The 23,522-nt window shown below is 35.4% G+C and overlaps 1 long non-coding RNA gene across 1 annotated transcript in view; it reads left to right on the top strand.

Moving 5' to 3' along the window:
* Positions 1-12,156, top strand: part of LOC128314539 (uncharacterized) — a 165,915-nt gene extending 153,759 nt beyond the window's left edge. Inside the window, exon 3 of the long non-coding RNA XR_008296292.1 lies at positions 11,159-12,156. This is a non-coding gene — a long non-coding RNA (uncharacterized LOC128314539). The remainder of the gene's footprint in view (positions 1-11,158) is intronic.
* The last annotated feature ends 11,366 nt before the right edge of the window (positions 12,157-23,522 follow it).

The raw sequence follows: 23,522 nt of genomic DNA on the forward strand, positions 1-23,522 counted from the left end.
ACCATATGAGGACACACCAAAAAGGTGTCCATCTATAAACCAGGAAAGAGGCCTCACTAGAAACCAACCCTAACAACAAGTCTAGCCTCCAGAACTGTGAGGAAATAAATTTCTGTTGTTTGAACCAGCCAGTCTTTGGTATTTTGTTATATCAGGTTGAGCCATAACAAAATACACCCTCCTACAAACTTCTATCTCTGAGTAAATTTGGCCTGAACAATATTCTCAAACTTGAATAAATTGATAGCAACATGTCCTTGATGATGAGGTAAAGTACATGGATTTGATACGTGCTTGAGGAACAGTACGGGGGTGAGTGAGGAAAGGGGAAAATATCTTTTATTTCAAATTTCTTTTCCAAGAGAGGCCAGTATCCTTTTATTATAGGCCCAAGTAATTAAGGTACCAGATCCATTTCCAAAGTCCTCACACTTTACACTAAAAACATGCCAGTATTTATTTGGCATCGACTCTTATGTCAGACATGGGTTACTGTGCTCCACGTGAGCTGGAGGGCAGGTAGAGATGAACAAAAAGATGCAGAATGCAACATGGACATTGAATGTGAATCTCATTTAGTACACCCTTTCTAAATAAGGAATAAGTTTAACTCTTTAGGCACTTAGAAATAAGAGGCAAAATTTTAGTCTTAGTCTGGATCCTTCTTTTGGGATTGGCATCTCTTTGGATTCTTAAATGTCTTTCTTTGGGATGACACTTGGATTGAATGTCCCTAGGAACTTTCTAATCCCTTAGCTACCTCAGGGTCTTTTCATCATACTCCTACATCTTATTTAGGAACTATTTCCGTTAATTTAGAAAATTTCCTTGTACTGCTTTAATATATTTGTTCATCCATTTCTATCTTTCACATTTGTATCATAATGTTGAGCAGGAGGTATTTTTTATCCATCATACAGCTGCCATTGTTCACATATGGAAGACTATACTCATTTTTCTCGGGCTTTGTTTTCCTGTAACTTAACTCATGGATGTGCTGAACCAACTGGTATTCCGTGCGTGCGCGAGCGCGCGAGGGCGCGCGTGTGTGTGTGTGTGTGTGTGTGTGTGTGTGGTGTTGCTGTCCTATTACTTCATTTGTAATCTGTGAGTTATCTTCTATTAAATGCACCTTAAAGAGCGATCACAGGATTCTTTTCTCTTTATTTTCGGAGAGGCCACTATGCCTATGGAATGATAGCTTTTCACCATTGGTATCTCCTTGGTTATGCTCACTACTCCGACTGTGGTGTTAGGATTACAATCTCTTTGATTATTTTACTTCTCCATTTCTCATTTATTTTTGCTTTTCACATGATCTTCCATTTCCCCCTATGAAAATTTTAATCTTGTTCTTATGATTCCATTGGGAAGACAACTCCCATGCAAGGATAGCTCTTTCTCCCAGATTTTACACAGATGTTAAGTGTATTCTCATCACTTGAGTGTCAGTCACGTGGCACTTTCTCGAACAGGCCTTCCCTGCCATCATATACAATTATTGTTTTCCCCATCTGGAGATACCTCTCTCTTCACTGCTTTCTCTATCTTATTAGCGTGTCTTTATTACCTTCAGAATGCTTTGTTGAAATGATCTATTTTTTGCTTGTTTATTGTTCATTTTACTCATATGAATGTAACTTCATGAGAACAACAGTCTTTGTTGTTTTGTTTACCAGTGTATCCACAGAGGTAAAATTATTGTTGACACATTCTGAATAGCCAACAGATACTTGTTGAATAAATGAATAAATGAATGAATGAAATCCTCTGTTGCTCATTTCCAAAATGTCCCTTTTACATTTATATGCTAAATATATAAAAACCTGGGCTTAGACTGAAACTTATTTTATTCTACCAGGAAATTTCATCGGTAAGTTCTTAAGTATATACAGTTTCATTTTTATGTATTCTACTAGAATATTACAATGTTTGAAAATAATCATTTTATAATTTAAATGCCTTATATTCCAGTAATTCCTTGACCAATTATCTATTAGATTTTCAAGATTTTTTTTTCTTGCTATGGGATTACATGGTACAACATGATTGATAATTTCATTTTTTTGAAGACTAGTATTTATTTATTTATTTATTTATTTATTTATTTATTTTAGAGAGAGAGAGCACAAGTGGAGGAGAGAGGCAGAGGGAGAGAGAGAGAAAGGGAGAGATAGAATCCTAAGCAGGCTCCCTGCTCAGTGTGGAGCCTGACATGGGGCTCAATCCAACGACCTTGGAATCATGACCTGAGCCAAAATCAAGAGTTGAACGTTCAGTTGATTGAGCCATCCAGGCACCCTAAGACTAGTAACAGCCATTTACTAGACATCGAAGACAATATATTAGAAGAGGAAATAAATTAGAGTAGATGCCCAAAGTAAATTCTGAAAACTAAGATAACAGAAATGTTGTTTATTACCAGTAACAATGCATTTTCTTTGTGTATCATTTTATGGCTCTGTTTTAAAGACTACTATTTTACTTTATCTTCATAATAATTTTATCATGCGGTGATGAAAGACGGTTTCCATTTTCCCAAGAGAGAAATGAAGACACCTGAGTTAATAGGTATTAAGACTATTATAGAGTCCCCAACTGCTCACCTAGGACATCTCCATTCCTATCATCAAGCATTAGATTTTTGACACATAATTTGATTTAGCCTAATGTAAAAGCACAATATTTCTCTAGCTGCAAACTGCACTTCTGTCTCAGGAGAGGTCTTTAACATTTACAATGGTAGAATGGAAAATATCCTGGACTAGGAATCAGGAGACCAAAGTTCACCTCCAATTTAATGTTATTATAATATTACCAATTATTTGGTTGTTCTTAAGAAAAACAATTTCATTCTTTGGGCTCCTGTCTTGTTCTATGTTTAATCTTCTAGGTTACATGAGCATTTTCTTCTAAACATTGTGTAACAGTACATTTGACAAGTGTACTATTAGGTAAAAGATCTCTGGTCACAAAATCTTGGAAAATAAAGCAGTCTGTATCTCTTCTTTGAAATTCACAAACATACTTTAGCATATTAAAAGCTTTGAGAAGTTCTGGAATTTAAAAAATAAAGAGAAGGAAAAAAAAACATTGTTGAACTTTATTTAACCAAATGATTCCTTAGCTTATTTTGATCAGTCATAGATGGTCTTACTTGGGAGAAATGTACCCCAGAAACAATTCTCTGATCTAATCAAGTTAGGGAAGTTGAGTTATCTTCTGGTTCTAACAGCCTATAAATCTTTTATAAACTATAATAAGTTCTATTTTATACTAAAGATTGATTTGTTACAAAACACTTGTATGACTTCTGAAAAGAAAGATTATACATTCTTTGAAAGATATTTGAATATAGTATAAAATAATCAAAACCGTATTAAATTCTAACATTTTTGAGATTGTTGGAATAATTTCTTCTTCTGTTGAGGATGTGCCCTTGGCCTAGCTTCAGGCCACTACATGAATCCTTTTCCCTTGACCTGTCATAAAATCCCGTCTTCTCTTTCTTTTCTCTATTCAAATTTGAGGCAAGCTTGGGGCTTCAATCAATTGACAGGCTGTAAAATATTGTTGCCCTAGAGCAAGTGATAGGTTCCTATTGTGGTTTTCCCATTAGTGACTGAAAAAAAGAGAATCTTTTAATGTGGGCATGTGCTGAATGTTTGAACCAGTTCTGTAACTCAATAAACATTTTTCTTTTCATTCCCCTAGCTATAAGCACTGTTCACTGACAACCAAGACAAGGGAAGGGAAGGGAAGAGAAGGGAAGGGAAGGGAAAGGAAAGAGAGGAAAGGAAAGGAAGGAAAGAAGGAAGGAAAGAGGAAAGGAAAGTAGGAAGGAGGTGAAGGGGGGAGAGGGATAAATTTATATTTCAACAAATAATACTTTAGCAATTTATGACTGGGACAGATGAAACTCGGATTTTATAGAACAAGTGGAATTGCTGGGATCAAGTCTCAGTTCTGCCACTTAAGTTGTCAATAGAAAAAAACACAACATTTTGGGGCTTAGGAAAGCTAATGTATTTAGTAAACTCATAATTTATTAACTTATTTTCTTAATAACTATGTGCCTTTGGGCAAAATACCCTTATTGATACTTTACCTTTAAAATGATGTAATTGATAGTTATTAATAATCTATTAAGCATTTACTTTAAGGCAGGAGCCACGTTAAATGCTTTAAAAACATTTTTTTTTATTATAGCTATATAACATACAACATACAGGGCTCATGAGGTTACACAACTTCTCAAGATCAGAAATGGAGCCCAACTCAAAGTATGTCTTAAACACTCTCCATACTGCTTCAATATCAGCATCACAATGCACACATCTGTTTCATGGGATAAAACTTTTAATTCTGACAGCAGTAGAATATTTGTTTTAACATAATTTTCTAGAACACAAATTCAGTATCTAACCTGTTGGAGACATTGATGTTAGTGCTCTTAATTTAGCTTATGGATTTAATTGACTTCAACTCCTTGGAAGTATTACTGATTGTGCAGTTATCCGTTTCCTATACATGGAAGGTACCCAAGTCAAGTACCAAAAATGATCATTCCCTGGAGAATGTTTTCAAGGAAACACTTCCCATAGTTAATGTGAAACGTAAAATAATCGGGCTTCAGACGACCAAAGTATCCCTAGGCCACAGGAAAGAAGAGTCTTTGAACTTAGTTTAACTAAACTATAAGTTATGAAATAGATCTTATTCTTTTTTTTATCTTATTCTTAAAGTATTTTAAGGTGTCCAGTTCTCTATTATCTTTTGATCTTATCAATATTTAAAAACTATCATATAAGTTTCATCATGATTCATCTTTGTGTTTCTGAATCTGCTATATTCAGACAGGTGACTTAGTGTAAAGACTGAAGAAGGACAAAGGAAACAACTGGAGGATCTGGGCCTACCTGGTTCTCCCTCTTTCTGTGGCCTAGATAATATATAGCTCAGGTACCTACTGTGGCTTTGCTTTTTGGCATCTAACATTTATACTAATTCCCTTCATTTAAAGAGCAGTGATATTTATGGGTTAAATAATACCAATATGTACATGAATATAAATACAAATACTAGCCACAGTTTATGGATCTGTATTTTCTGGACTGAATTTCAAGAATTTTGGACTTAATACCTTGCTTAATCTTCACCACATCTGTATGAGGTAGGAGCCATTATTATGCATATTTTATTGCTGAGGAAATGGAGGTTTTTAGAGAACTAAGGCATGTGTCCCAGGCATATGCTGTTACCATCTTTAGGGGATAGTTTCTATTTGAGTATTCTGGTAGATAGGCCTATTTTATTCTATTTCCTCACTTGCCTTATATATCTTCAAAAGTCCTTTCTATTATCATGGTGGAGCACTTCATGGGAGCATAAGACATTTGAGGATGAGTCCACTGTGACTTTCATGAACTATTCTGTTTCTTCCTGATTGAGAATTTCCCCAACCTGTGAAATGGGAGAAAGGAAGGTAACAACATTCTTTCAGATTTGCAGAAGGTCTAGTATCTATGGTCATTTTCCAACCAAAACATACAGAAGCAGCCAAATTGGTTCACACACATAGATACAGATATTGAATATTTTAAATCTTTTTTTTTCTCCTTGTGTTAACTCTTTTTGTGCTTTAAAATCACAACCTAAAACATGATTTTCAGTTTTCCCTCGCCTCCTCTTTACCTTGATATTCTGTAACAAAGCATTTTTTCCCAAGCCTAATTTTTCTTTTTTCCCCCAAGGCAAATTTCTATTTGTAGCATTGCTGATCATACTTTAAAAAAATTCAGTTTGATCCGACTCTATTACAAAATACTAACTGCTGCTAGGTATGCTTGTTCCATTTGTTTAATTGTGAGAATTTTTTTAATCATTGATGAAATTTCATATGTATTTTGGAAAGTTTGGTAACTACAGTAAAGAAGTAGGAGCATTCATAATTTATGCAAAGATAGCCCTGGCTAACTGATTAAAAATTGTTTTTCTATTGTAGGCTATACTTAGTTTAAAATACAATGGTATAATAATTAAAAGTAGTAACATGCTCCACCCATAAGACACCCCTTCCCAAAGGTCAGAACTTTCCACATTTCAGCTATATCTCTGGCATTTACACTCATATTTCTAAACAAAATACATATGCTATTTTTTGATTTTTGAATTTTTGATATTATTTATTGATTTTTCTTTTATGGTAGATGAGGATCTTGTTCAGAAACCTTTTGCTTTCAATTAAACCTACAAGTACTTCTGATATGCCCATTCTGAACATACAATTATGACATGTTGAGTAAATGAAATGGTATTGAGGATTTACATCATTACGGATATGTAAAAATTGTTACATCTGAACAAAATGTAAAAATACCATATTATAATTATATTTGCTTTCTTTTGAAACTTCTTAAATCTAGAATTAAAAAATTGCCTCCTCTGTCTCCTCTTTCTTCTCTATGTACCCATTACTGACCCTTCACCAACACTCTGACACGCTATAAAATTCTTCTTACTGTCCAGAAGGAATGATGTGCTACTAGCAATGGGCATACCCAGCACACTCAGGTCTTGTTTTCTAAATACCATTTTCTAATAGAAGAAATAAGTGTTCCTTGGAGAAATAACCAACTCCAGGGCTGGAACAGGGTAAATGGGAGATTAGCCTGGGACACCTTTTAATACTAGAAAGTAGTGAAGAACTCTAAAAGTAAAAGGGTAGGGTCGTATCAAAGGGCACTAGAGATAACCCAAAAGATCTAATAGCCAAAGCTGAACAGTTTTTACTAGTACTGGGTTATTAAATGAAGTAAAAAATAAATGTAAATGAGTTTATATTCTGATATAAATAAATAAGTAAAGAAATGAGGGAGAAGAGACACTATTTATAGAAAAATTCAAATGATGTATGAAGATACTTCTGCCCCCTCTTTAAGAGATAAAGGTTAGCCACTAGCTAATCATAAGAAAAATATCAGACAGACTCAGATATCTGGCTAGTACTCCTTAAGACTGTCACATGAAATACAAGGAAAGATTGAGAAACTATCAGAGATAAGAGGAGACTGTGGAGACATAACAACTCAATGCAATGTGGTAGCATGGATTGAATGCTAGAAGAAGAAAAGAATATTAAAAGAAAAACAGATAAAATCTAATAAAAATCTGGATTTCATTTATTTGCAAAGTATTAATGTCAGTTTCTTAATTTTGGCAAATATACCACCGTTATTCAAGATGTTAACCATGGGGAAGCTAAGTGAAAAATATATAGGAAATATAGGGACTATCTTTGGAAGCTATTCTCTAAATCTAAAATTATTCCCAAACATAAAGTTAATTTAAAGAAAAGAATACATCTCTCTAAAGGACAAACATATTATGTAATCTATCAGTGGCTTTTTTCTTTCATTTGAGACATTTTTCTGGTGCTCTTCATGTGCCTGGTCCCATGGAGATGGCTAGCTGTGTTGACCTGTTGTTCAGTCATCAACATGGCATTTCCCTCCTTCCATCATCTTGGGAATTCTCTTTACCTCTCTATTAGAACCATTATTTACTGCTTCCCGGGTCCTTTTTCTATACGTCTCCAACCACCATATTTAGAGTAGCTGTCTTAGGTATAGTACAAGAGAGTTAAAATTTTTGAGCATTCGTCAAAAAATGTCTTTATTCTACCTTATGACTTAACTAAGACTTTCAAGGAAATTTTAGGATGGAGCCCTTCTAAGAAATAAAAATCAACATCCTGTATTCCTGTATTTTTGCTTGTAACTTCATTTATTCCCCACCTCTGCTAGTCATCATCATCATTATCACCAGAAACTTTTAGGATATCTTTATCACCAGAGCTCAGAAACTTCATGTTTATGTGCCCTGGAAGATGTCACTTTTCGTTAGTTATGGTGATAATTATTGTATGTCTTACAGTTTAGAGAAATGTTATTTCATTTTTTGTAACAAATTTTTCCTCTCTATTTTCTTTGTACTTGTGTTTTTAGAACTTTCGTTGGTCAGCAATTGGACTTCCTATAATTGTTTTACTTTATTTTTTCTTTCATACTGCCTTTTGAAAGATTTCTCAGTTTTGTCTTCCAAAACTTCAGCTAGAAGTTAAAATTTTTTCTAATTTTTATTTATTTTTGAGAGAGAGAGAGACAGAGACAGAGAGACAGCACAAGTGGGAGAGTGGTAGAGAGGGAGACACAGAATCCAAAGCAGGCTCCAGGCTCTGAGCTGTTGGACAAACTGTGAGATTATGACCTAAGCCAAAGTCGGACGCTCAACTGACTGAGCCACCAAGGTGTCCCTCACCTGGAGGTTTAATTGTCATATTTATATATCCAAAAGATCTCTATCTTTTTCTGTAACTGTCCTTTAAAAAATAGCACTCTATTCTTTTTTCACAGAGCAGTATCAAGAATACTAATTACATATATACCTTTCAAAGCTGACTTCCATTTCCTGTGTTGTATCTATTTCTTTGCATTAGTTTGGTTTTGTATTTGATTGTTGTTATTTGTTTCTAACATTTATGTTGAAGTTTCTCTTTAAGTGTTGCATGATCTTTGACCATCTATATATATTTAAGGTTGAAACATTAAAAATCAGGGAATCTGGTATTTAGACAGAATTTATTGGCTGTTGGACTTCTCCATGGGTGATTGGGGCGGAATCACCAATTTATTGGGGATGTCCAAATTTCACTATCTGTATACCTTTTCTTTGGGGCTAGATGTTTCTCCAAGGAACATTCTCTGGTTACAGCCTGGGCAATATAACCAGGGTGCCAGAGTCCTGTAGGAAAAATCATAAATTTATATGTGTGATAAGTAGTCTTCTGTTTTCAGTATTAAATTGTGGTCCTATTCTCAGCTGCTACTGATGCCTCAATCCTTTTATCTAGAGTCTAATTCTTTTAAGTCCTCCAAATAAACCAAAGTTGAGAAAAGTCTTGTGAATGGTTAGGGTTAGAAAGGAAATTAGAAGGTCTAACTGCTCCTTTACACTGATTTTCAAATACTCCCCCTATTAGTCTTGCCATGATTTCCCCATCCTGAAATATCTGGTGCTTTCAATTCCTAAGTCTTTCTGGGATTCTGCTACATAAATGGCTGCTTCATGTTGGCATTCTTTCCTGCGTGGGCTTCAACTTTCTTTTTTAGGTTTTAAGTTTCTCCTGTTTTAATAACTATTTATCACTCATCCACTTGTTTTTCATGTTCCAAAAAAACTTGTTGACATCTTTTGGCCATTTTACATCTGCTTCTGTTCCTTAGTCTTTTTGGAGTTATTCCTTCCCCCCCTCCCCCACCCCCTACCCCTTCCCCTCTCCCTTCCTCCTCCCCCTCCTCCTCCTTCTCCTTCTTCCTGTAATTTTAGTGGCTTACAAGAGAGAGCAGAGAGCGATGCATGCACTTAATCTACAATATTTACCACACATCCTTCTTCAGTTTTTATCTAGAAAACTTCACATGTTCAATTCCAATAGAACATGTGTGCTAATGACAAAGTGTTGATAAATGTAATTAACTCAGGGCTTTTTCTTACTTTTTTGACTGTCTGAATCATGAAAAGGGGAAAAAAACAATATCAAGCTATTTTATTTATGTAAATAAATATTTTACTGAAAAATGCCAAAGTTTAGTCTGTCTCCAATTTGAAAGGCAGGGTATTTACATCAAATTACTTGGTCTTTGGAAAAGGCTTGCCTATACTGAAAATGAATTTGATTACTGCTGAATGTGTGATTTGTACTGTCATTTCTGAGATGTTCAGATTCTTGAATGTGAAATATAAAATGAGCTTCAGTAGGGGTGTAAGGCTAACAAATTTCATCCTATTAGTTTGTTTGCTAAAAATCTATAGATTAAAAATAATTTTGGAGGGGCACCTGGTGTCTCAGTCAGTTGAGGGTCCGACTTCTGATCAGGTCATGATCTCACAGCTGGTGAGTTTGAGCCCCGCGTCAGGCTCTGTCTGTGCTGACAGCTCAGAACCTGGAGCCTGCTTCAAATTCTGTGCCTCCCTCTCTCTCTGCCCCAACCCACTCGCATTCTGTCTCTGTCCCTCTCAAAAATAAATAAATATTAAAAAAATTATTAAACTAATTTTGGATAGCTCTAATGCCAGCTGATGTAAGTTGTCATCATCTTGAATCTTAAACTCTGAAGCATCGTGTAATGAGAAATTTCAAATTACCACTTAAGCTTCCCCAAGAAGTCTTATAAAAATAGAAATAAAAATACACAGTTGTTTTGAAGGCTTCTGTGGCATCAGAGTATGGGATAGTACTCAGTTAGAAATGACTGTCCATATGGACAGTTTACTCAGTAAAAATGGGTGGAGTCCACAGCAAATGATGGCATTGGTCATTGTAGGCATGCCTATCAAATTTGCTTCCATCTTTTAAAACACTGCATGCAAAGGACCAAAAACACCTTCTTCATATCTTTGAAAGGAGTTCTCTTCCCTTTATTTGGCCCTTCTCTTCCTATGTCAGGTGGGAACTGGCCATGTAGACTTCCCTATGTTTTCCAGAGGCAAAGAGGATGTTCCATCCTGGGTTTTATCTATAAGGCTTACCACACTTGAGGTTTCTACTGTGACTCAAGAAAAAATAGAAGTGAGTAAAGAAGCTTTCATTCATTTGTAATTTAAAAAATGGTGAATGGGAGTTTCTCATTGTCAAAATGGCATTTGAGTTGATATTTTCTAAGTCAAACAACTTGTTTATATATGCTCGAGGCTTATATTACACTCGATTCTGCAAATCTGACTTCAGAAGAATATTAGCTTATTATAATTTCGTCTAAAGATCAGTCTTGCATCATACATCTCAATTAGAGTATTTTAATGAGATGCCAATATATATCTTCTGGTGAAGTTGTGTGTTTCATAAAAGAAAAGTATACAAATAATTATTTTACTTCCTCTATGCCCAGTGGACCTCACATACCATGTGTCAACAAACAGAATCTTCAGATGACAGTATTTAAACAGAGGAAAAGTTAAATAACTCCTCTGTGGCCAAATGCAACTCATATCACCATGAATAGATTTTACCTATGTCAAAAGTAGAATATACATGTTTTATACCTCTTTAACGTTTAGTTTGATACCGACAAAAGCATTGTCTTTCATTTAACTTTAGGACTACTGAGAATCATCACACAGAGTCTGTCTTCGACAAACTGAAAACAAAAGGAAAAGAATTTCAGGTAGGAAAAAAATTCAACATATATGCTACTTGGATATACATATTTTTATGACTCTCATTAAAACTTTCTCTGAAAATTGCTGATTTTATAGCTAAACACATGAAAGATATAAGTCAATCTTTCTTTATTAATTCTGTATTGATGCATGGTATTCTGGATATGGTGGTATTCTTAACATCAATTTGAATTTATAGTAATTTTTCATCAGGGCATTATATTACAGCTTGGGCACTATGGTCACCTCACTGACAGATCAAACTAGAATATTTAGATGGAAAGGGTAGTCAAGGAAGTGCAACCATTACTAATGTCATTCAGTTTGGGGATAAATGTCCTTTATATGGTTCAAGAGAATCTCAGGCCAAAACCTTTTTTGAAAGTGCTATTGTTTATTTTTCTCTGGGGCACAAAATCAATGTGCTATTTCTCCATTTCAGACTGCTACATTAAAATGTCATGACATATGTGTTTAAAATGTAAAATCTATAAAAAAAGAAAAAAATCCACTTAATGTTGATGATATTCTACTTTCACCCTTTCTTCATGGTACAAAAAGTTGTCCTTTTTCTTTTATTCATGACTAAGTTTATATGTCATTTATTTACAGATGCATATGGAGAATGCCCCCTCCTTTCTACTTGGGCAGGGAGGGGACAGAGTGATCCTTTAGCAGGCAGTCTTGTTTACAGGTTCTGAAAGGTGATTTTTCTTCCTCTACCTCCTGTGAGAGACTGCTTGACTTTATACTTGATCACTTATTTGCTTTTTAGCTATTCAGATGTTTGAACACATCTGATACAAAAATATAAAAGGTCTATATAGGCTATATATAGACTGATTCAAATTGATGTTTCTAAATAGCCACACTGAAACTAAGATTTAATTTCTGTTCCTTCTTCAACTGGTGCCGGTCAAATGAACTGAGGTAATATTTGCCCTTGTTTGTAAATGTGCCAACCTGATGGTTCATAAGCAATCTACAATTACAATGTCTTTTATATCGTCTCTATATTTCTTTTGCATTTGGAAGATAGAGGTTTTAGTTTAATTTCATTGAATTTAGCTCATGTATTTAAGAGCACACAATGGATTACTGGGACAACATCCTTAAAAGTCTGGGCAGGAGCAGGTCTTAACATCTGAAGGTGGATTTTGGTTAATAAAACTTGCCAGAGTTCAGGTTGTTTCTTAGATTTTCAAAACTAGTCACAGACATTCAATAGATTTTTGTCTGAAAATATATGTCTGTAGGTTTAACAAAAGGATTTTTTAACTTGAAATTCTGATGTTTAGGTTAGCTGTTCATATGACATCATCTTCTAGGGATCTGTGGCTATATTTAAAAATATAACGTACCATTTGAGAATTCAAAAATATACTTTGGTGCTAAGGTTACTGTAATAATTTATTTGAGTCCCAGGAGGATTTTAATACAGAATAACTTTAGCATAAGTGAACCTGGGGTTGGCCATGGTAGTGGTGCCTACTGTCATAGTTTGTCCATTATATTCATCAACTAATCAGCAGTAGTCTACAAAGAGGTCATCTGAACTTCCTGTTGTTTTAGCTCGGGGAGGCCAGTCCTATCTCAATGACCCAGGAGGACTTACTATAAAATGATACTGTATTACCCATTTACTTATTTGTTCAACACCATGGAGACAAGTATAAAATGTCCCATTTTGTTTTCAGATCAATAAACCCCTTAAAATTGTTAAATAACTGTTCAGTGTCCCTAATATAATGAATAGTGGCTAAAGTTGAAGAGTTTTTTATGACAATATAGAGCAACATAATCGGTTCAAATGAAGTCAGTGGCTGACTGCTAGGGTGAGGGAAAAAGGAGAAGAAATGAGTTTTAAGATGAGCTCAGCATGGAAAGCTCAACAGCTATTCCAATATAGGTTAAAAATACAGAGAAGATTAAAAAATATCTGTGGGTGAGGGTGGGTTTCTCTAAGCGCTGAAATACAAAATAGAACTTTACAGGAAATGGAAAAGAGGGAAGATTGAAAAGAATAGATATAAGCTAGCCATCAAGAAATGCAGGCACACAATAAGAGAGTCAAGAAAGCAAAATGAAATAATGTAGCTAAGGGTCTCAAAGGAAATAAGAAGAGTTTCTATAAATACTTCCAAGAGAAAGAACAAAACAGAGAGAAAAACACTGTGAAGTAAAAATGTTAAGCAGGCAAAGACCCAAGAAATGACCACAAGCCTATCACATCTTTTATTCTTCTCAGTTGTTGGCAAAATCTAGATTTAAAGAAAAAAGACTAAAGAAGGAAATAGAGTTTTTTTCTTTTAAATTAATTTGCATGGGTATGGAGATGAAGAAAGTTATTAATGACAGTAATAGCAAAAACAATTATTGGGGAAAAATAGCAATTGTGAAATAAAATTTTGTAACGTACTCTTTCAAGTTAAAACTAAATGCTTCTGATTACTTTGAAAGAATTGCATAGAGTGTTATAATCTCTAAAAGCTTTCAGTAAAAAAAAAATTAAGATGAATAAAAAGGTGATATAGTCGCATCTAAATCTAGAAATAATTAGAATGAATCAGGGAATATGTCTATGATTAATTAGAATCTTCATCCCAGAATATATGATGCACTTGCAACCATTATTGAAATATGTTCTGCATCACAATTATCATTTTCTCTTAGGTTTTGTTTTATTCCAAAACTTAGAAATTTTTAGGTTGCAGATTTTATTTTGGGGTAAGAATGTAAAAATTTATTTTGTAAGCTTTGGTTTTTTGTTTTTGGGTGGGGGAGGTGGCAGGTGATATATTTATAAGTTCAAATAGTGTTGCTAAGAATATACACCATGAGATGTACTGCGATTTAAAATAAAAAGAAAACAAACATAATCTCTAACATTATGATGTGGCATTAAACTAATGAATTTTCCTTTTTGTACCTTGTTACTTCTGAATGTGTTGAATTACTTTCAAGGTTCACATGGCAAGGAGTTCAGATGGGCAGGGCGGCTCTAAAACCATTTCAGTATATTTCACTCCATCCCTGAATAAGTCCTTTTTGCCTCACTGTCCTTCCATCATACCTATTCTAAAGTTTATTTGTTCCTTTTAAAGTCAGCTTTCTCTCCCTGTGGTTAGGCAGGTAAATCAGTACAATATAGCATTTATAAAGGTCTTAAAAATCTCTCTCTGTATGGTATATGATGTCAGTTTCTTAGTACTAGAGGGGCTAATTGGTAATGGTACATTAATAAACTGTAGGGTTTTTGCTATCTGGGGATGCCTGTTCCATTACCAGAAACAGAAAGAGAGATAAGACCAACACAGATGGGGTTAATAATTATATCAGAAATAAATCTAGTTGCAACACAGGTAGCTTCAAACCAGATAATTTAGAAATAGTTTGGATAATTGCTAATTAGGTCTACTGACGGCAGAATTTGAATTATTCATGAAAACCTGAAAGCAGAGGATAATTCATTCCTGAATACCTCTAAAACTAATTGGAAAGTTGTTTATTCTATTTTTCACTAGGTGATGTGCTGATAATTATTTCATACTTTATTTTTGAAAATTTTATTTTAGAAATATCTTCAAGTGACAAATAGAACAGATTGTTAAGAATGATCTTGTGCCTCAAAGATTATATCCAAATACTATATAAAAACCTACTTTTAGTTAATAATTAAAATAAAATCTGTGACCTTTCTGAATTCCCTTCTCAAAATACTAGGAAGATTTCTTTGGAAAGGGTTTTTAGCACTTTTCTCTTGTAACTTATTTGTAATATTGATTTTTACTGTTTAAAATACTGCTATTAATTTATTTGCTATGTATTACATCTATAGTGCTTCTTAGATTCATTTTCATTTTTTGCAAGTACAGAGATATTCAATATTAGCTTTCAGAATGATGCTTTATGTTTATAGATTATATGTTTTTTTTCATTATTAACCATAACTTGTTTGAGTAAATCTTTAGGAATAGAAGGAAGCAATTTTAGTGATTCAGAGTTTTCAGATGACAGCCATTCCAACATTTATTGATTTAAACATTCAACCATTTTGTTTTTGAGCAACAAATATGTGGCATTCTGCCTTTGCAAAGCAATGGAAATAGTGTTTTGTTTTGTTTTTGTTTTTTTCTTTTTACAATTCAAAATCTAGTGGGGATGTGTAGTAGAGATGGTAGCTAGGGGCTTTTATCTGGAGTTTCTGTTCTGCCTTCATAGTGTGAAGAAGTCCCTGGGAGGGAGCTGCCCAATGAGGGCTACATTTCCCAGGCCCTTTAGTGTCCAGGCATGGCCACAGGACAAGATTTTGCCTATGGAACATGAACAAAAGTGGTGTTTGTTAGTTCCTGTTTGGAATTTGTGAGAAGTATAGTTTCATTTTTTTTTATCTGCTGATATAAACCTTGAGGATGGCAGGGCCATAAAAAGAAGAAGCCCAGAATACCAATCACCACATGGGAGAAAGCCACCCAATTACCAGGAAAATTGTGCTGGGTCTTAGAACCTTCCTGCCATGGCAACCACCCCACTAAAGGCCATGATGAGAGTATGGCCACAAGAAGGCAACCCATCAACATCCACTTGTTAGAAGAAATGGCCAGGGGGTGCCTGTGTGGCTCAGTTGGTTAAGTGTCTGACTTTGGCTCAGGTCATGAACTCGTGGTTTGTGAGTTTGAGTCCCATGTTGGACTCTGAGTTAAAAGCTCAGAGTCTGGAGCCTGCTTCAAATTCCGTGTCTTCCCTCTCTCTGTTCCTTCTCTCTCTCTCTCTCTCTCTCTCTGTAAAAAATAAATAAAGATTTAAAAAATTTTAAAGAAGAATGGCCAGACATACACACACACACACACACACACACACACACACACACACACCCTTTGGGCTTAATACTGAGCAACATTTCCTCTTTTGAAATGCCCAGATATTATTCACTTGTCCCCTCCACCCAACCTGTCTGCCAACTATATCTGGAGACCAATTAGAGAGTCTCCCCCACTTTCAAAGATATCATTTTAATAGAACACTTGTATTCTTCTATATAGTCTTTAAAATTTACTTTCCTTTCTGACACCTTTGATCCTCTGATGAAATAAAAGTGATGGCACATGGGTTCTCTTGCCCACGTTTATAAATAAATAGCTTCTGTTACTTTTGTCCCAGACCGAGTTTTTTCCTTGACAGGAAGTTTAAGAATGAGAAATAAACATTTATTGTTAACATGCTGACATTTTGGGCTGGTTTACTTGGCAACTAGAATAACCTTACTGATACTGGGTGATAGCGAGTAAATAATAATTTTAATATTGTGTTTAATTTGAGTACAAGAAGCCTATGACAAGAAGGGGAGGAAGCTGTGGGAATACACTGGGGTGCCACCTAATGTGGCTTTGGGTGTTGGGGGCAGGGAGGAGTCAGAAAAGGAAACCTGCAGGAAGCAAGATTTCAGTTGGGGTGTGAAAGACAAATAAGGGTTAGCCAGCCCAAGAGGAAATGATGGAGGATGACATGAGAGAGAGTGGAAGTGCAGTCTGCAGAAGGCACAGAGATTAATGAAGGCACAGGGCATGTGCTCAACAGCAATGGGGGTGAAGCATAAGGAAAGTACCATGATGGGCCTTTTATATTATGTTATCTTGAATTTTTAAGTTGTCAATCTAATAACCAATATGGCAAGTTTATGAGGGGTGTGGACAAGACGACAGGCAAGGACACCAGTGAGAAGTCTATGGCAAGAATCCAGGTGGGAAATAATGAAAGCCTAAGGAATAACCATTGTTAGCAGGAGTAGAGAAAAATGGCTGCAGTTCGGAGCTCTTGAGGAGGTAGAACTGAAAAGGCATGATGCCTGAGGGTCAAGCAGGACTAAAGAAGTGGGTGGTGACATGAATGAGGAATTAGTAAATATAAATTAAAGGCACGGGGCATACCGAGGAGAAGAGAGAAGATATATTATTTAGTTTCAGATGTCTCCATGGGGAGGCATCAGTAGAATACCTGAGACATTTGCTTGGAACTCAAGACAGAGTTTCAGGTAGAAGGATACATTTTAAAGTCATCAGGGAACACATAGTAACTGAGGTTATGGAAGCAAATAAAGACCACATGGGAAGAAAGTTAAAAGAGTGGGTAATGAAGGAAACTGAAGCCCAAACCATATGGGAGCTGTTAAGAAAAAGATCTCTTTGCATTAGGATGGGAAAAATGGGGCAAAGATCAAGAAGAAGCACTGAAGAATTCTGTGAGGAGGTTATTTCAAGCAGAGACGTGGATGAGATGAAATAAATGCAAACTAACAGGAGGAATGGAGATCTTTGTACCTTCATCATGAACAGTTTTTTTTGGAAGGTTGGAAGCAAAGGCACAGTGCAGCAAATTGAGGGCTAAACAGGAAATGAGGATTCGTTTATAAAGGTGTTTGCCTGCGATGGAAAGGAGAACTAGACAGGAGGTGGAGGGAGACTTCAAGAAGATTTAACTTAGTCATGTTCTTAAGTAAAATTAGAGAGCAGAATACCTTTTAAATGCTTGGGGGAAATACCTCATAGAGAGAGAGGGATTGATGGTGCATAGTGATGGAACATGCTGATGATTTTGTTGGTGGCAAATTGGAAGCTGTCACTCCAGCTACATTTTTCTCCCCGAAGAAGAAAAGAAAAGAAGGATTAAATATCAGATGACATGAAGAATCATCCTAGGAAGCAAAAGGATGATTCATATGTTTTATAGGCTTAATATCAACATTTCTCTTTAATTACATTGATTCCCTTAAGTCTTTCAGACCTTTCTACAGTGGATTTTCTAATCCTGCCTCAATAGCAAAGGTTGCTTCTTTGAATTTCTATGATCATAATATTGGATCCACACAGGGAAGCATATATTGCTGCAGTTTGGAACATTCATAATTTTTGGATAATAGCGTTTCAGTAAAAATTTTTAAGAGATATCCAAAATTAGAAAACAAACATTTTCTGGCTTCAGTATGTAGTGAAGTCATAGAGTAAAATATGTTTTTACTTTATAACATACTCTTATAAAAATAATCTCTTTCACATTTATGGACAATTTTTAAAACTTTAATACCTTGATACCTTCATTGTTTCTCATTTATCCTTCTTAACATTTTGAAGACTTTTGCCATAAAAAGTCCCCATTCCATTCAAAATTGCCTTGTCTCTTCACATTTTCCATGATAGCCACACTTTTATTACAATCTCTAATTAGAAGATCCTCTCCACGCTATGATTCCATTTTGTTCTCCCATCATCTTTAAAAAACATTTTAGGTTTTCTTACTCTGTGTGCTTCGGTAACATTTTGGGCTAATGACATTTCTTTCCTTCTTAGGATTATACAGTTGTTATTATGTGTAGCAAGTATTTTGGCCTTTGTTTGCATTCTGTCCTATTTCATGTAGAAATTCTGCCTTCCCTATAGCATGTCAAGAACCTTGAAGTTTTCCCTTCCTTACTTCTGGTAACATAACCTACTGCTTCCTTTACAAACTATTCCTCTTCTGTCTCATGGCCTTGCAACCAACCACATGGCCCCAATGTCCCCCAAGCATGAGTCTACAAAGCCAGCAACAGCAGATCATGTCTTCAAAACACATCTCTGTGCCTCCTTTTCAATGGTCATATTTCTCTCTATTATTGGGAAAGGTCCTTTGATCTTTAAGAATATATGTGATTAGATTGGGCCCATCAAATAAGGTTCTAACGTGAAGCATATCTATAAAGTTCATTCTGCTGTGTCAGGTAACATATTCACAGGTCCTCATGAAGAGGGTATGGTTATCTTTGGGGTGATTATTCTGCCTTCCACACTGTCAGATAGGAAAGTTTGTCTAAGAGACAGAGATTGATCACTCATTTATTCAACTAGTATTTATTGAGCATATAATTTGTGACAAGGACTGACATAGGAACTTGGGATACATCATTGAACAAACAAATATCCCTGATTTTTTTGAGTATTCATTCTAGTGCCACACATTAGAGACAGGATCAAATCTTACCTTACATCAATGGCAACCTTGGGTCTTCCAGTTTTGTTAATAAACTCTCAATTTTGCTTAAACGAATTTGGGTAGGGTTTTATCATTTGGACCTCAAATGACCCTGCCTAATCCAAGTAGTAATAGACTTAAAATGATATTTATTGTGTGTAATACAATACTACTCCCCCTTTATTAATTGTCTAGCTAAAATTTAAGAATATCTATCAATTTTCAAAATCAGAAGGTTACCCAATCATTTATCCTTTGGTCATTCAAAAGATATTTACTGAATAACCACTGGTGGCAGTAGGAAATTGATGCACATTTGACTAATTTCACGTGGCTTACAGTGTGTCAGATGAAGATATTGAACTAATGAACACATACATACCTAGATACATATATAAGACTTCAAATCATCATATTGCCATGAGAAATTTTCATGAATAAAAAGAATAGCATGCCACAGAATGTCATGAGAGAGATTAGCATAGTTTGGCTTTCAATTGAGTAAGAACAGATTGAGGAAGTCAACTTGACAGATGATTTTCATTTGTAAATTAAATGGAAGCTTCAGGGGTGTTTCAAAGGTAAGGTAGACAGTTGAGGATCTCCAAATTAGCATCAACAATACAGTCAGATTCAGTCCCTGTCATTCTATGGCATTCATCTTTCAAAATCTAAAAATGGTAAGACATCAAGTCTCATATTGATTTGTGTGCTTCATAAAATGTGACTCAAAAGCAGTTATTGTTTTTTGTCAAGTTGCTTTATCCTTTAATTCCTTTAAGAATTCTGCACTCAAGTTTTTCTATCTTATAGACACATAACTTGTAAAACTATGTTAAAAAAAGTCAAAGATGATCAGAGCAAAAATACCTATAGACAGCATTTGTAAGGACTGAATGAATTTGAAAATTTAATAATTAATCAGAACAATATGATAGAAATAACACTGGATTAAGAAATTAGGAAACCCATGTCCTAATCTTCTTTCTGTTTATGGTTCACTTCACTTGCCTGGGTTTCCTCATTTCATCTATAGAATTAGCGTTTTTCTTTCTGAATTTTCTTGCAACTTAAATATTCTTTATGCCTTTAATTCACAAAAATACTCAAACATATGAAGAGAGACATTCTTTTAATATTGAGTGAGTATTTGGTGTTTTGGCAAAAGGCAATGATAACATTACAATATAACTGAGTCAGTTATTTAATAGTAAACAGTTTACTGGCTGGTTTCTTTTATTATCAGGTGGATTGAGCCAGGGAGGATCCTGGTAGCACTAGAACACCAAGAAATTTACATTCTAGGACCTTTAAAACAAAGAGTCTTCCTTATCTCAAGTACTTTGAATTTGGCCACAGTCACAATTTATAAGGTCATTCAAAAGTTCTGAAGCCAAATTGAAACTCTGAAGTTCTCTTAGGCATTTAGTTTCTATCATTCAAATAGCACTTCCCTTGGGCTGTTTAGCATTATAGCTTTGGTTATTTTTTTACCTTTGTTAGTTGACAATAAGTTCTCTTTGAAGTCAAGAATATCTGTGTCTTATATATATTTATGTCTTCTGAGACTCCACAGAAAAATACCTTGTGTTTTGTGGCATTTGATAAATATTTGCTGAAAATGTAGATCTTAAAATCAGGTCCCTTGAGCGGTGCCTGGCTGGCTTAGTCGGAAGAGCATGGGACACTTGATCTCAGGGCTGTCAGTTTGAGAGCCCTAAACTGGGTATAGAGATTGCAAAAACAAAACCAAAACAAAACAAAATAAAACAAAACAAAAAAACCTTAAAAAATGAGTCTCCTTGAAAAAAAATCAAGGGGTAAAATTCAAGAGTTTTACACATCAAAAGAGCCTTTTATTTGAAAATATTTAAAACATCGTCAAAAATCTCACAATTATGGAACCATGCCAGCAAAAATAGTTGAAAGCATCAGTGCCACATCCCTTCACTGAGTTCGTAAAAGATTCTATCCTTCCTGAAAGATTAAACTCCTAAGGTGCATAAATAACCCTACTATGGTAACTAAACCAACACGAGTTGGCTCCTTGGTAAGTCAGAAACTGTACCAGGTTGAGTTGTCGCACAAAGAAAGGTTTATCTGGAGGGAATAAGGAAATCACAGGGAATAACTTCCAAAGCTGTGACTCCCCGGGAACCCTGGATGGGTTCTTTTTATTTAGGGTTATGATGACTGGATAGGGAAGCCTTGTCATCATATGTGGAGGTGGGGAGAAGGCTACACAAGTTCCTTAGGGAAACATACATATACATCCATCACATGTTATGTAAATGAGGCTGAGCTTCCTTGGGCGGAGATTTTAATATTATAGTGACATAAAGGTAGTTGTTGGTCATTCTAGAAGTCACTCCATGATCCATCTACACAGATGTGAGTCAAGTGTTCTGCTCAAACTGATCTGAGTGGTCTGGGCTAGCTGGAGGTCCTTGTCAAGACAGCCCTTAAGCTCGAGGGGTGGTTTAGCTTTCCATTTGCCTGAGTTAAGAGATAAGCTGGAAAGAGGAGCTTAAGGAAAAATGTGGGACCAAGGGTGAATACAAGCAGATGGGCAGTAAAGGTCAGGTCGTGGAGTCTAGCTGGTGACACTAAGTTACATGGTTTCTTTTCTTGCTAAAAATGACAAAATAGTACCAGAGACAAAACTATGATGACACAGAATTTAGGTATCCTCTTGTTACCCTTGTTATAAATATTTTGAATAACATTTTTCAGTTGCAAACTGGAAAACAGATCCCTGTGTTCCCTGCTTCCCCCCCTCCCCCCACCCAACCAAATCTTCCATGGAAGTAATTGCAAAGAGGGCTGAAGACTCTTTTAATCTCATTAGGGTCATTCATAACTATGTGGATAGCATGTAACACCTCTGTATTTGGTGAAGTGTGATGTTTTGAAGTAGGTGCAACAAATCGACCCTCTGGCCTCATTACGATTATGTATCCTGACAAAGTAAACATTACATTTCCTTGTCAAGTACCTAGAGTCTTGTGCATGCTTGGTAAACATTATCCACTATTCTCTATGCTTTATTTTGAGTATGGGGTGCATTTCTTTTGCAAGACAATAGTAATATCTGCTCTTACACTCAAGGTCTGCCCCATACTCTTTAGCTATGTCATTTGTCAAGACGGTGACTGAGGTGGAAGTGATAAGTAGGGCCATGACAGCTCACACATGCTCTTTATTCAGACAGGGAGCTCACTCAGCCTTTCTGCTGTTGGAGTCTCACACCATCTGTTCAGGCTTATTTGCTGGATAGCACAAAGTACATGTTCTGTGACCCCTCTCCTTAGTTGTCACACACCTTGAGAGGATTGGCCCAGAGAAAAGATTGTGTGCTTATCCTCCGTGAATATAAATGACTCAGGAAGACACCTACTGTTTCTAAACATAAACCTCTTCTTTTACATAAATCTTTCTTTACAACTGTAGGGTTGGACACATGGTTGCCTCATGCAGTTACCTTTGGTGAGGTGACTGTTTAGGATGTATCTCTAACCTGTTGTTTTCCTTGTCAGTGGCCTGAATGTAAAGCTGTCTCTAAGAGGTTCTGAAAGTGCACCGTCAAGCTCTCCCTGTGGCCAGATCATGACTTCCTCTTAAAGTTGGCAGCATGATGGTTAGAGTTAAAAGGATGAGATTTCATGTCAGCAGAAAAAGGGAATTTCAACCCTGCCATTTACTAACTGTGATTTTATGCAAATTGCCTAATGTCTTTGTGCCTTAGTTTCTTTATCTTTAACAATACTTCCATAGAGGTGTTATGAGGATTAGAATAAGGTAACCAGTGTAAAATGCTTAACATAGTGCCTGGCATCCCATGAGTACTAAAGAAGTAGTGATTCTTATGATTGTCGTTGTTCTTAAGCAGAACATTTTCAGTGTCTAGGCACAATGATTATTCACACCAGTATAAAGCTCTCCTCATTTTTCTGTTTCTAAGTCCAAAGAATTTCACCCAAATATAGAATATCTTGCCTATGCATTTAAAACTGATCTGATTTATTTTCTATTTTTGAGAATCACCTGCATGTACTTGTCTAGATTTTATGCATTGTTTTCCCTTCTTCTTCGGGGTACTAGTTAGATAGCCATTGTTAAGGAATTTCCCAAAAGAGTAGGTAAAAACTGAGAGAGTAAAATTATTCATTCCAGATTATTTATTGTGAAATTTTGAAACTTATAGAACATTTGTGGACATAAAATCTTATAATCAATTAGTAACATGTTTTGAATAATGTCTCTTCATTTTACTCCCATGTTTCCATCTTCCCTGAACA

Source organism: Acinonyx jubatus, chromosome B1, assembly GCF_027475565.1.
Source record: "Acinonyx jubatus isolate Ajub_Pintada_27869175 chromosome B1, VMU_Ajub_asm_v1.0, whole genome shotgun sequence".
In the NCBI taxonomy this organism is placed as follows: domain Eukaryota; kingdom Metazoa; phylum Chordata; class Mammalia; order Carnivora; family Felidae; genus Acinonyx; species Acinonyx jubatus.